Source organism: Podarcis vaucheri (assembly GCF_965113315.1).
Source record: "Podarcis vaucheri genome assembly, chromosome: 12".
Lineage (NCBI taxonomy): Eukaryota > Metazoa > Chordata > Lepidosauria > Squamata > Lacertidae > Podarcis > Podarcis vaucheri.
This window is the reverse complement of record NC_138750.1, coordinates 19760685-19773517: the sequence shown is the minus strand read 5'-3', so window position 1 is coordinate 19773517 and position 12833 is coordinate 19760685. Positions and strand designations below refer to the sequence as shown.

Below are 12833 nucleotides of genomic sequence, written 5' to 3'. Positions count from 1 at the left end.
GACTGTCCCACATATATTTGTGCATTTTCAAGGCAGCTGAGCCCTTTCTAAAATTCAGGAGATATCCTTTAGTCATATGCCAGAGAAGAAAGATGAAGTGAACAGCATCTGAACTGAACTCACAAACCAGAAATAAGAAGCTCATAGCCCAGTCGAGGTCACGTAGTCAGAGCAGAAACATGATATAAGCTTGGTGATTTTTCTCAGTGGTAATAGCACCACATTTTTTAGGTTTATGGGTGCAATTTAGGGTTGTTATTCAAGAAGAGATTAGTACAAAAACACAGGTTGGTATCAATCTCTGCAAATAAGGCATTTTACACACCAGCTTACCAAGTTAAGAAATCCTTTGAAGGATTGCTAGAAAGAAAAGCTGATAAGAGGGAATAGTTCTCACAGTTAATAATCACAGAGATAAAAGGGACTCATCTAAAAGTCTATGGCCTAGGGATTTAGGTGAGGCTAGCCTGAATAAGATTGGGATGGGGGATTCAATGTGTTCTCACTTTGTTCTTCTTTGAGGGAGGCTCAGTATATGATATGGGGGATAAATTGAATTTATTTTGCATTTAAAGGCAAACCTACCTAATTCATACTTTCCCCAAACAAGCTGTGAACTGAAACTTGGCCATCCTTCAGAATTCACACTCTGCTGAATTTTTCAATTAGTTCTCCAGCTGAGTAGAGTGGACACAAATGAAGAAGAAGAAGAGTTTGGATTTGATATCCCGCTTTATCACTACCCAAAGGAGTCTCAAAGCGGTTAACATTCTCCTTTCCCTTCCTCCCCCACAACAAACACTCTGTGAGGTGAGTGGGGCTGAGAGACTTCAGAGAAGTGTGACTAGCCCAAGGTCACCCAGCAGCTGCATGTGGAGGAGCGGAAACGTGAACCCGGTTCACCAGATTACAAGTCCACCGCTCTTAACCACTACACCACATTGGCTCTCAGATAACTGGGGTTAAGTGGGCATAAAATGCATGTATTAGTGAAAACAACATGCAGAAATTCATTTGATTTTGGGGAGACTGCTTTTTTTTTAAGTGTTGCTAAATCTTAAGCATTTGCAAAAGTTGCTAAGACACAACATTGGAAATGTTGACCTTGGCAATGGCACCGACTTCCGATGGAATGCCTAATCAAGGTTTTAGAAACAGCACAAATGAACTAGCTAACATACACAGCACATCAAAGGAATAGAAAAGCCGTCCTCATAAAACTATTTCAGAAGTCAACTTATTATACAGTACGACTGAATAGCAATATATTTGTGTAATATAATTATAGATTTTGTTATAGGGGAAGAAAAGTGCCAGTACTCACCATGAAGTTGTTACAGCAAGTGCTGAACTTTTAATAGATCCATTAAAAAGGTGCCACTGTATACTGTTGAGTACCCCTGGAAAATAGGCAACGGATACTGCTGCACGCCACCCACAATCACTGCTGAGATTCCAAGGGGTTTCAAGTACAGTTGTACCTTGGTTGTTGAACGCCTTGGTACTCGGATGTTTTGGCTCACGAACGCTGCAAACCCAGAAGTGAGTGTTCCAGTTTGCGAATGTTCTTTGGAACCCAAACGTCTGATGGGGCTTCCGATTGGCTGCAGGAGCTTCCTGCAGCCAATCAGAAGCTGTGCTTTGGTTTTCGAACATTTTGGAAGTCGAACAGACTTCTGGAACGGATTCCATTCGACTTCCAAAGTACGACTGTACTCGCGCAGGGTTGTGTTTCCATTGGAAAATCAAGGCACAGCAGAGTCTGCAGTGTCTTAGAAATATGGTTTACTTACACCCAAAGCCTTCAGTGGAAGGGGTGCAGGACAGTACACTGCAAGAGTGTCCCAGCCAGTGTGCGTGGAGTTCTCCCTTGGCTCCCCTTTCCAAACCACTTAACACCACCATTTTCCCTTCAGCCTATGTCACCTCCCACAGCCCCCCTGGAACTCCCCCTCCCAGCCTACATAATCAAACACTGAAATCTTCAAGCTGGCCTTTGTCTCTGCTCCACCGTCCCTCCGTAGAAGGAAGGGCTCACAGCCCAGGGTAACTATTTGTGCCCATCACCCATTATCTTCCTTGATACTACGTGAAGGTTCTTCTCCCCAAGTTCAATACCTTGCTACCCAAATACAGTAGTCACAATACACAAAGTGCAACAGGCTGAATGATAATAATTCCTACTGAGAATCGTTCAAGTGCAATTACTTATGTACCTGTAATACACATTGATGATCTAATATCAGCTGAGGAAGACCTTTGGTGTGAAACAGGGGAGATAGCTGGAAACCTTGTTTTGCCTGGGATAGCAGCCTGCACCAGCCAGCTTGTGCCAGCAATCTACATCACCTGTGTTGTTCTCAATACCTAGGGGACTTTTCTATTCTTATTTAAGAATTGTGTTATACAGGAACTTACAAGAAAAAGCTATAAGAAAAGAAGAAATGTATTAACATTGGAATTAGCCCCAATGGTTATACACCGTACATATGAACTGTGTATTTTGCACATACAGGACTAGACCTTTACGATAGGAAACAACAGTAAAATTTTCACAGTTATTATTCAGCCTGTTGCCCTTTGTGTATTGTGGTTCTTCTCCCCAGGCAAATTCTGGCTGAGAAACTGACTCGGTGTATATTTTTTCACTGCTAAGCTTTCTCATACCTCGGTCAAGACTTCAAGCATTTGTAGTAATCTCCTACATTTACTAACTCTAGAAATTATTGAGGATGGAGGTCGAATCTGGTTCCCAGGACTTTGGGGGGAATCTTCCCCCTGCCAACCCATAACACTGTATTTTTTAAAAGAAATGTACTACTTATGTTAGCTGACCATGGAACAACCAAAAGGATCAAGAGTCTGGAAAGCAAGCCTTATGAGCAGGGGTCTGCAAACTTTTTCAGCAGGGGGCCAGTCCACTGTCCCTCAGACCTTGTGGGGGGCCGGACTATATTTTGAAAGGAAAAAATGAATGAATTCCTATGCCCCTCAAATAACCCAGAGATGCATTTTAAATATAAGCGCACATTTTACTCATGTAAAAACACACTGATTCCCAGACTGTCCGTGGGCCGGATTTAGAAGGCGATTGGGCCGGATCTGGCCCCCAGGCCTTAGTTTGCCTACCCATGATTATGAGGAATGGTTGAAAGAGGAGACTGAGAGGAGATATGATAACCATCTTCAAATATCTGAGGGGCTGTCGCATGGAAAATGGAACAAGCTTGCTTTCTCTTGCTCTGGAGCACTGGATTCAAACCAATGAATTCAAGTTACAGTGGTACCTCAGGTTACATATGCCAGCCTGGATGGATGGAGCCATTCCACACCTTAGAAGTCGTTGCTGACTAGAGCAGGGTTTCCCCTGGGGTCAATAGCAATGTGTAGGCAGGAAGTAGGAAAAGATCTAGGGGGTCAAAAGGGGTCTGGAGTAGAAAAGAAAAATTTTGCATTTCCAGCTTTGTACCTGGTCACAGCTGGATCCAGCCATGTAAGTGATCTTCTGAGCAAACAGAGAAACCTGCTGAATATCAAAGAGCACAGCAACTTAAGACTCAAAACTCACAAACCCAGTGATCATCATCTCCATCAGGCTCATCCATCTCATTAGAGAAGATAAATGTATTGCTCTACTTCCTTCTTTCTTCCCCCCCCCCCTTTACATTGTATGGTTCCAATATAGTGATTGATGATTAATAAATGTTGATAATATATCGATTTTCCTTGACTTAATGTCATTCATTCATTATTTATTTTATTTTTATTTTTAAAAATTATACTTCCTTTCCTCCAAAGATCACAGGGCAGTTTGCAGCATAAAAACACAAAATACATAAGACTATTAATAACACCCATTTTATATATAATAGGTAAGGTTTTTGTTTTGTTTTTTAAAAAAGCTCCTTCCCAGGTTTTATTATACCATTGGTGTATATCCAGTTAAGTGAAAGTATGTCCATTTGGCAGCAATGATGAGCCTAGCAGCAGTCAACGAAGCAGTGGTCATTTCCAATATTTTGTACCGCTAATGATGTCTCCTTACTACCCCAGAAGCAGCTGATTAGGAATCTTTGGGATTTATATGTAGGGCTGTCTCTGAAGACGGTCTGGAAACGTCAGGTGGTGCAGAATTCGCCGGCCAGGTTGCTCAGGAGAGGTAATTTCTCTCCAAAGAAGGAGTGGCAGCAACAGGGAATGGGGAAAAGGTGAGCATTCAATCACCAGCATTCGCAAGCATGCAAAAAGCGCAGGATCTTATTTGAACGGAAGCAGCAGGCACTACTAGCCGCAGCAATTTTTGCATCAATCTCACCCCCCCTCCAAAAAATGTTCATTGTGCTTCTGAAAGGAATGGAACTGGTACTTGGACTCGGCGCCATTGATCGGTAGGGAGATATATACTTCAAAAGAAGCAGGTGGGTGATCTAAGCATTGAGTGACAAAATCATTGATTCAGTGGAACTCAAGTGTGCTTCTCATACTGCAAAATTCAATGGTGAGAAGTCTTTTTTTTCACCTTCAGTATGTTTGCTGAAACTGTATGAGTTTCTGGAAGGGGGTGGGGACTGCATCCCCAATGCCTGAATAGGAGCACACTGTGACGAGGAAGATGTTTTTAGCATATCTTTTACTCCTTCCACAACACACGCACCTTTTCTCCCTTTTCTGAAGAGAGAGGCATGCCTGGAGATGGATTTTAAGGCAGGAGGGACGCTACGTGCTAGGAAAATGTGCTATCAGGTTGGCAAAGCTGACAGCTTTTGCTTTCATGCTCAACTTCAAATAGCTCTTCATACTGGGCATGGGGATCAGAGTTGCGGCTGGCTCTGGGATGCTTTTCCCTTCCTCCTGGCATGGGACACGGTTGGCTTGATCGATCTCGGCATGTTCTACTGAACATCTTCCTTCTGCCAGGACAGCTTCATGCTCAGTGCACCTCAGCAAGTCTTCCACAAAGCCACTTCTGCAAAACATCCCAGGGAGAGGATGCTTTTAATCCCAGAGAGCAAAGAAAGGGGGTCTATAGTTAATTAGAGGCTTCCTAGTTTGATTTGCCAGTACACAAAGGAAGGAACTATATAAGGGGCTGTGGGCACATGAAAATGGTTGGCAAATCGTTTGATATGAGCAACTGAAAGTGGTCAATTTGTTGGTTCCCTGTAGCTCGGTTACTCCCGCTGCCCTGCTTGTAGCTAAGAAGAAGAATACAAAAATAGCAGCAGGGTCTAAACAAACCACAACAATGTACAGTGGAACCTTGGTTGTTGAACACTTTGGAAGCTGAACAATTCGGAACCCGGATGCTGACGACCTGGAAGTGAATACAGTGGTACATTGGCTTACATACGCTTCAGGTTACATACGCTTCAGGTTACAGACTCCGCTAACCCAGAAATACAGTGGTACCTCTGGTTACGTACTTAATTCATTCCGGAGGTCCGTTCTTAACTTGAAACTGTTCTTAACCTGAAGCACCACTTTAGCTAATGGGGCCTCCTGCTGCTGCCGCGCCGTCGGAGCCCGATTTCTGTTCTTATCCTGAAGCAAATTTCTTAACCTGAAGCACTATTTCTGGCTTAGTGGAGTGTGTAACCTGAAGCGTATGTAACCTGAAGCATATGTAACCCGAGGTACCACTGTAGTACCTCAGGTTAAGAACTTTGCTTCAGGATGAGAACAGAAATAGTGCTCCGGCGGCGCAGCAGCAGGAGGAGGCCCCCTTAGCTAAAGTGGTGCTTCAGGTTAAGAACAGTTTCAGGTTAAGAACAGACCTCCAGAACGAATTAAGTACTGTACTTTTGTTTTCGAATGCACCTCGGAAGTCAAATGGCTTCCGTGGCACATTTCTCCATTTTTTAAAAGGAATTTGCCGGCCGGTCAAACATTTCGGAATTCGAACAGTCTTCTGGAACGGATTACGTTCGACAACTGAGGTTTCACTGTAATAGTATTGTTGTTGCTTGTTGTTGGCATCTGTCTTGAGAGACAATGGAGTGCACCTCCAAGGGTGAAGTCAAACCGCTGTGTTAGCAGTATTGAAGTGACCTCCCTGGGGCGCAAGCCTGGGCAGTGTGTGTGGAGGTCTTGGGCTGCCCAGATAACAAGACCCCCTTCTCAGCCTCACTGAGGTGGTCCAAGGGAAGCAGAGCAATATCTTTTGCATCAGCCTGGCTGCAGGAGTTGCCAGGAGACCTACAAGGCACCTTCAAACCATCTTAGGGACTCCACTCTGGATTTGTGTAGGGTTTACTCCTTAGCTTTTTCTTCTCCCAAAGATACCCCGTAATGCAGTGGAGGTTATTGTATAAATAAATTAAAAAATAATGAACCAGTCATCAAATATTTCTACGCTGCACAAAAATTAAAAACTCAAGGCAGGCTCTGCCCGTTAGCAGCCAATATGAGACAATCTGCTAGGGATATTTGAAAATACTCCCCCTTGCATTAAAATGGTGTTAGGAAAAGCCCAAGGGCATGCAAGTTCACTGCTAAACTCAAACGGAGTGGTCTTTCTCACCAAGTTAAGCACAGAACAAATATAAATCACAATGCAAGCATGGCACCTTAACAAATAACTTGTGAATCTGGCTATACAATGAGGTGGTGGTGTTTTGAAAAGAAAAGCACCGAGTTGTGTAGTCCACTGTGCTATTATCCTAGATGTACAGAGGCAGAATTCTGTTCCAAATAAAATTGAGTGAAAGGAAAGGTCAGGCCATAGTGAATTCATTTCGCTTGCTTTGACACTCTCTAAGTACATTTCCGAGTCTTACTCCTGACATAGCTCGAGGGCTTGAGTGCAAGCCTTTTCTCAACCAAGTTATGAAAACTCCTTACCATAGGCAGACAAATGTCATGGGCAAAAATAACAAGGGAAGCAACAATGAAACCTCAAAATATCTGCACTTAGGATTCCATTCAGAGAACGCTTAGCTCAAGAGCTCACTAAGATACCGTATTTTTTGCACCATAACACTCACTTTTTTCCTCCTAGAAAGTAAGGGGAAATGTCTGTGCGTGTTATGGAGTGAATGCCTATGGGTGGCGGGGGGGATCTGCTGCAGTCGTGAGCAGAGGATCCATGGTTCCCCTTCCTTCCCTCCTCCGTGGCTCACTCACTTTGAAACAGCAAAGCGGGAGAAGAGCCGCTGAGTGGGGAGGAGAGAGGGACAGAGAGCCTGCTTGCTTTAAAGGAGCAAAGCGGGAGCGGAGAGGAGCCTTCTCCCCTTATACCCCTCTTCTTCATTATTAGCAGCATCCTTCTCCACACACCCCATGCGTGCTCCTTGTCCCTTGAGTGCTTTTCCTTCCCTCCCCACTTAAAACGTGGTTACAAAGCATGGATCCACATGGATCCTCAGGATTTTTGCATTGGGCTACTCCAAACTCACTGTCAGATCACATGTCTGTGGCCACAGCATGAACCACAAAAATCATACACCCACTGTTTCGTTTAGAATATTTTTTTCCTTGTTTTCCTCCTCTAAAAACTATGTGGGTGTTATGGTCGGGTGCGTGTTATAGAGCGAAAAATACGGTACCTCCATCTCTAATGGGAGTGGGGAATCTTTCCTAGCCTAGCAGTCACATTCCCCTGGGGACAACCAAGCCAGTGGTGGAGAGAACCAGGGGCCAAAGCAGGCAAGGGCAGAGGCAAAAGTGGCCAGAGAAATAATGTGAATTTTACCACCTAGAGAGCTCCTTGGGGGGGAAGTTGGGATATAATTGCAATAAATAAACAAAGCTCTAAATCAGGGCAGCCCAACTGTTCATACCAAGTAGGCCGCAAGAGTACGTCTACACAGAACCCGAAGACGCATGCTCCCTTGTTGCACATGGGGGGAGCAAGGCCAAAATTTGACACACACACCCAGCCCTTGTGTTGTCTTCCCAAAGCTGGATTAGCAAGATGCCGGGCTTTGGGAAGGGGGTATGAGGCTCTGGCAGGGCTTTCCCACCTCTTTTCCAAAGCTGGGAAAGTGCTAACAATGCAGGACCCTGTCAAAGCCCTAGCTCTCTAGCAGCAGCTAGACTGGTGACTGGAAGTGGCTGCCAAGAACATATAACACCAGTCCTGAAAGACCTACATTGGCTCCTGGGACGTTTCCAAGCACAATTCAAAGTGTTGGTGCTGACCTTTAAAGCCCTAAACGGCCTTGGCCCAGTATACCTGAAGGAGCCTCTCCACCCCCATCATTCAGCTCTGAAGTCCTGCTCCGAGGGCCTTCTGGCAGTTCCCTCGCTGCGAGAAGTGAGGTTACAGGGAACCAGGCACAGGGCCTTCTCAGTAGTGGCGCCCGCCCTGTGGAACGCCCTCCCATCAGATGTCAAGGAAATAAACAACTATCTGACTTTTAGAAGACATCTGAGGCAGCCCTGCTTAGGGAAGTTTTTAATGTTTGATGTTTTATCGTGTTTTTAATATTCTGTTGGGAGCGGCTCAGAATGGCTGGAGAAACCCAGCCAGATGGGCGGGACATAAATAAATTATTATTATTATTTTCCCAAAGCCCAGGGCCTTTAGGAAGGCAGTGCAAGGACTGGGGGATCAAACGTTGCTGAGGGCTGCCAAAAATGGCCTTGATGGCTGCATGCAGCTCTTGTGCTGTGCACTGGACAATCCTGTTCTATATAATGAACTTGTCCTTCACCTCAGGCAGCAAAATGAGTTGGGCTGGCCCTGCCTCCCAAAGGCTGCAAAGCTGTGATATGCTTCTTTACCTCCGTCCAATGGTTCTTGGACTGAGAGGGGCAGAGCGGGGCTGGAGTCCGCAACCTGACAAAATGGAAGGTCATGGAAATTCTTCCTTCACCCCCTCTGCTTTCAGTGTGAAAGCCGGTATTTACTAGTAAATTGTTATTTCTTTGCCGCCTTGTGCAAGGTAGATGCAGATTTGGTTTGGGAATGACATTTCCTGCTCTAAACGGAATGAGAAATGACAGATAAGCATTATGAAATATTTTTACACGGCTGCACAAGAGAGTCAATCCCCCCTGAAGTATGAACTCACCGGCTGGAAGTTATTAATTTTTGCGACGCGATTCAGTTCTTGTGCACAGGGACTAATGCAATTTTAGCGAATGCGTGTGTGCGGTGTTAGATTAGAAAATGCAAATAAAACATTAAACTTCAAATATTAGTCAACTGCTGAACTTTATTCTCCGGCATATTTTGGTCACCCCTCTGATACATTTATTGCAAATTAAAATTATACTTCTTTTCTAAGCACATAAGCTTCAGGTTTGCGTTCTGTTGAACCACTGTACGCCAGGGATCCTTCTCGCAATCTTGACACATTCATTAGCATTGCAGAGTTGGTTAGCAGAGTGTCAAAGGGCAGACAGAAAATCCCAAGATGGGCGATATGATTCCAAATTATTAGTAACTATAATACACTGAAAATAATATTGGATACAATATAACCTCTTGTCCCTCAAGGCTAGAAACATTTAGGCTACAAACCTCATAATGGAAAGAGATGAAGAAAGCTTGACAAGGTAATTTTTCAGGCATGAAGGATTCTTTGCTGACATTAACGACACATGATCTGAATTTTTCTGCCTGAATTACTTAATGCACTAAAGATACTCTATTAGTGGGATAGTAAACTTTGTTGAGCCAATATGCCAAAGATTTATCAACCCGAAGCAAATCAAAATGGCTTGATTCTATCAAATTTATGGGCATCTTTCTTTCTCTTTCTTTCTTTCTTTCTTTCTTTCTTCAGCAACGCATGAAGTGGTCACTCACAGGCTCACTTTCTTTCTTTTTTTAAATTGCTTTTTATTAAATTTTTCACAAACAAAAATAAAACAAAATAAAATAATCTTTTACATTCATCATTTTATGTCATCTTATTTACACTGCGTATATTCATGCCCAGACTTACTTCCTTCCCGCTTCGGTTTTCTTAATATATGTCTTCTCTTGTAGATTCTTATTCACCTTCCATACACATCACAGGATTTATATCAACCCTGCTGAAGTCTTTAAATTTCTACAGTTAGATCTTATATATGCCACAAATTTACCCCACTCTTCTTCAAACTTTGTCCCTTTTTGGTCTCGAATTCTGTAGGTCATTTTAGCTAATTCTGTATACTCAAAAAATTTAGCCTGACATTCCATTATCGTTGGGGTCTCCTGTAATTTCCATTTTTGAGCTACCAGTATTCTAGCTGCTGCAGTAGCATATTGGAATAGTTTATGGTCCTCCTTCTTAACTTCCTCCCCTATGATCCCTAATAGAAAGGCTTCCGGTTTTTTCGGGAATGTGTAATTAAGAAGTTTCTTCAGTTCATTATATATTAAACTCACAGGCTCACTTTCGAAGTTTCGGTGGAGCAGAATCGTGATTCGCACTGGCGGCTTTCCTTTTCTTGCTGCGAAAAAGAATCTCCCCACTGCCACTTTGGCAAGCCTTCTAGGGAAAGGTGATCAAGCACAGGGCCGGCCTGCCCGTGAGGCGAGTTGAGGTGGTTGGCACAGGCAGCAGATCCAGCTTCCACCATGCCCACCCAGTGCCACCTGTGCCCACCTGGCTTGCCAAATGCAAGGTGGTTCTTTCAAAATGAGATTCAGTGGCAATACAAAGCACGGGTTTTGCAAGATATACCGTATTTTTCGTCCTATAAGGCGCACCGGCCCATAAGACGCACCTCATTTGGGGGGGGGGGAATGAATTTTAAAAAATTATTTCCCCCCCCAGCCCTGGCTGCCGCCCCAAGCCTTGCGCTCACCTGCCCGAAGCAGGGGAAGCCCTCCGGAGGGCTCCCCATGCTTCGGGGTGACAGGCTGCCGCCCCAAGCCTCACGCACCCGGCGGGACCTCCTGCCGGGCGCGCGAGGCTTGCAGTCACTCGCCCAAAGCAAGGGGAGCTCTCCGAAGGGCTCCCCGTGCTTCGGGCGACAGGCTGCCGCCCCAAGCCTCGCGCACCCGGTGGGACCTCCTGCCGGGTGCGCGAGGCTTGCAGACACTTGCCCAAAGCAAGGGGAGCCCTCCGGAGGGCTCCCCGTGCTTCGGGCGACAGGCTGCCGCCCCAAGCCTCGCGTTCCCGCTGCTTGAGGAGAGGTCCGCGAAGCCTGGACGCGCTGAGATCAGCGCGCGCAGGCTTCGGGATGCAGGCAACTCTCCCTAAGCAGCGGAAGCGTTCCCGCTGCTTGCCGAAAGGTCCGCGAAGCCTGGAGAGCGAGAGGGGTCGGTGCGCACCTACCGCTCTCGCTCTCCAGGCTTCAGCGAAAGCCTGCATTCGCCCCATAAGACGCACCCACATTTCCCCTTCATTTTTGGAGGGGGGAAAGTGCGTCTTATAGGGCGAAAAATACGGTACATACCAAGCATGCACCTCAATCTGCCACTTAGAAGCCCTCAAGAAGTGGTGAAGTGACTCCCCAGGTAGCCTTAGTTTACACAGCCCTGCAGCCATCAGTCCGTGCATGAGCTTCTAAAAAACTATGCCCAACACCATCTGATTTATAGATAGCTAGCGTGTTGGCCTGTGTGGTTTGCCTGACTAGCTACGTGCAGGTCATTCATTAGCTACCTCTCCCAGTGCCTCACGTTCTCCAAACAATGTCTAACACCAAAGAAAGTACAGTGGTACCTCGGGTTACAGACACTTCAGGTTACAGACTCTGCTAACCCAGAAATAGTACCTTGGGTTAAGAACTTGCTTCAGGATGAGAACAGAAATCAGGCGGCAGTGGGAGGCCCCATTAGTTAAAGTGGTACCTCAGGTTAAGAACAGTTTCAGGTTAAGAACGGACCTCCAGAACAAATTAAGTTCTTAACCCGAGGTACCACTGTACCCAGCAATATCACTTCCTTCCAACAGATTAGGACTAGGACATTAGGCTGTTCTCAGCCATCCAAAGAGCTTCACAAAAGAAAAGGAAGGAACGGGGGGGAGGGGAGGAAGAGGGCAGCCAAGTCAGATAACTAACTCCTCAAAATACAAATATCTTCCGGATAGATTGCCCGTACACCACCTGATTGTTTCCTTTACCTGATTGTTTGTCGCCACTTCCTCTGTGCCTGGCTATAGTGGTGGGCAGTTGTGGAGGAGGCGGGCACATTAGCGGGCATGCAGCAGAGGAAGTGGCTGGGTGTGGAAGCGGCAGCCATGGCAGTGGGTGAGCGTGGAGGGCGCCATTTTCTGTTTTGCCTGAAGTGGAACATTGGAACGGTCTCCCTTGGGAGCTTGTGGGTTCTCCTTCATTGGAAGTTTTTAAGCAGAGGTTGGATGGCCATCTGTCATGGATGCTTTCATTAAGATTCTGGCATTGTAGGGGTTGGACATGATGACCCTAGGGGTCCCTTCCAATTCTACAGTTCTATGCCGTGTGACGCGGCAGCTAAAAAAGCCAATGCAATTCTGGGCTGCATCAATAGGAGTATAGCATCTAGATCAAGGGAAGTAATAGTGCCACTGTATTCTGCTCTGGTCAGACCACACCTGGAGTACTGTGTCCAGTTCTGGGCACCACAATTCAAGAAGGACACTGACAAACTGGAACGTGTCCAGAGGAGGGCAACCAAAATGGTCAAAGGCCTGGAAACGATGCCTTATGAGGAACGGCTAAGGGAGCTGGGCATGTTTAGCCTGGAGAAGAGGAGGTTAAGGGGTGATATGATAGCCATGTTCAAATATATAAAAGGATGTCATATAGAGGAGGGAGAAAGGTTGTTTTCTGCTGCTCCAGAGAAGCGGACACGGAGCAATGGATCCAAACAAGAAAGAAGATTCCCCCTAAACATTAGGAAGAACTTCCTGACAGTAAGAGCTGTTCGACAGTGGAATTTGCTGCCAAGGAGTGTGGTGGAGTCTCCT

The 12833-nt window shown here is 45.6% G+C and overlaps 1 long non-coding RNA gene across 1 annotated transcript; it reads right to left on the bottom strand.

Moving 5' to 3' along the window:
- Nucleotides 1–4613: 4613 nt before the first annotated feature.
- Nucleotides 4614–11849, bottom strand: LOC309515618. Its single transcript, XR_014212578.1, has 2 exons — nucleotides 11338–11849; nucleotides 4614–4966 (listed from the first exon to the last, which is right to left on the bottom strand). It is a non-coding gene; the product is annotated as an uncharacterized lncRNA (long non-coding RNA).
- Nucleotides 11850–12833: the final 984 nt, after the last annotated feature.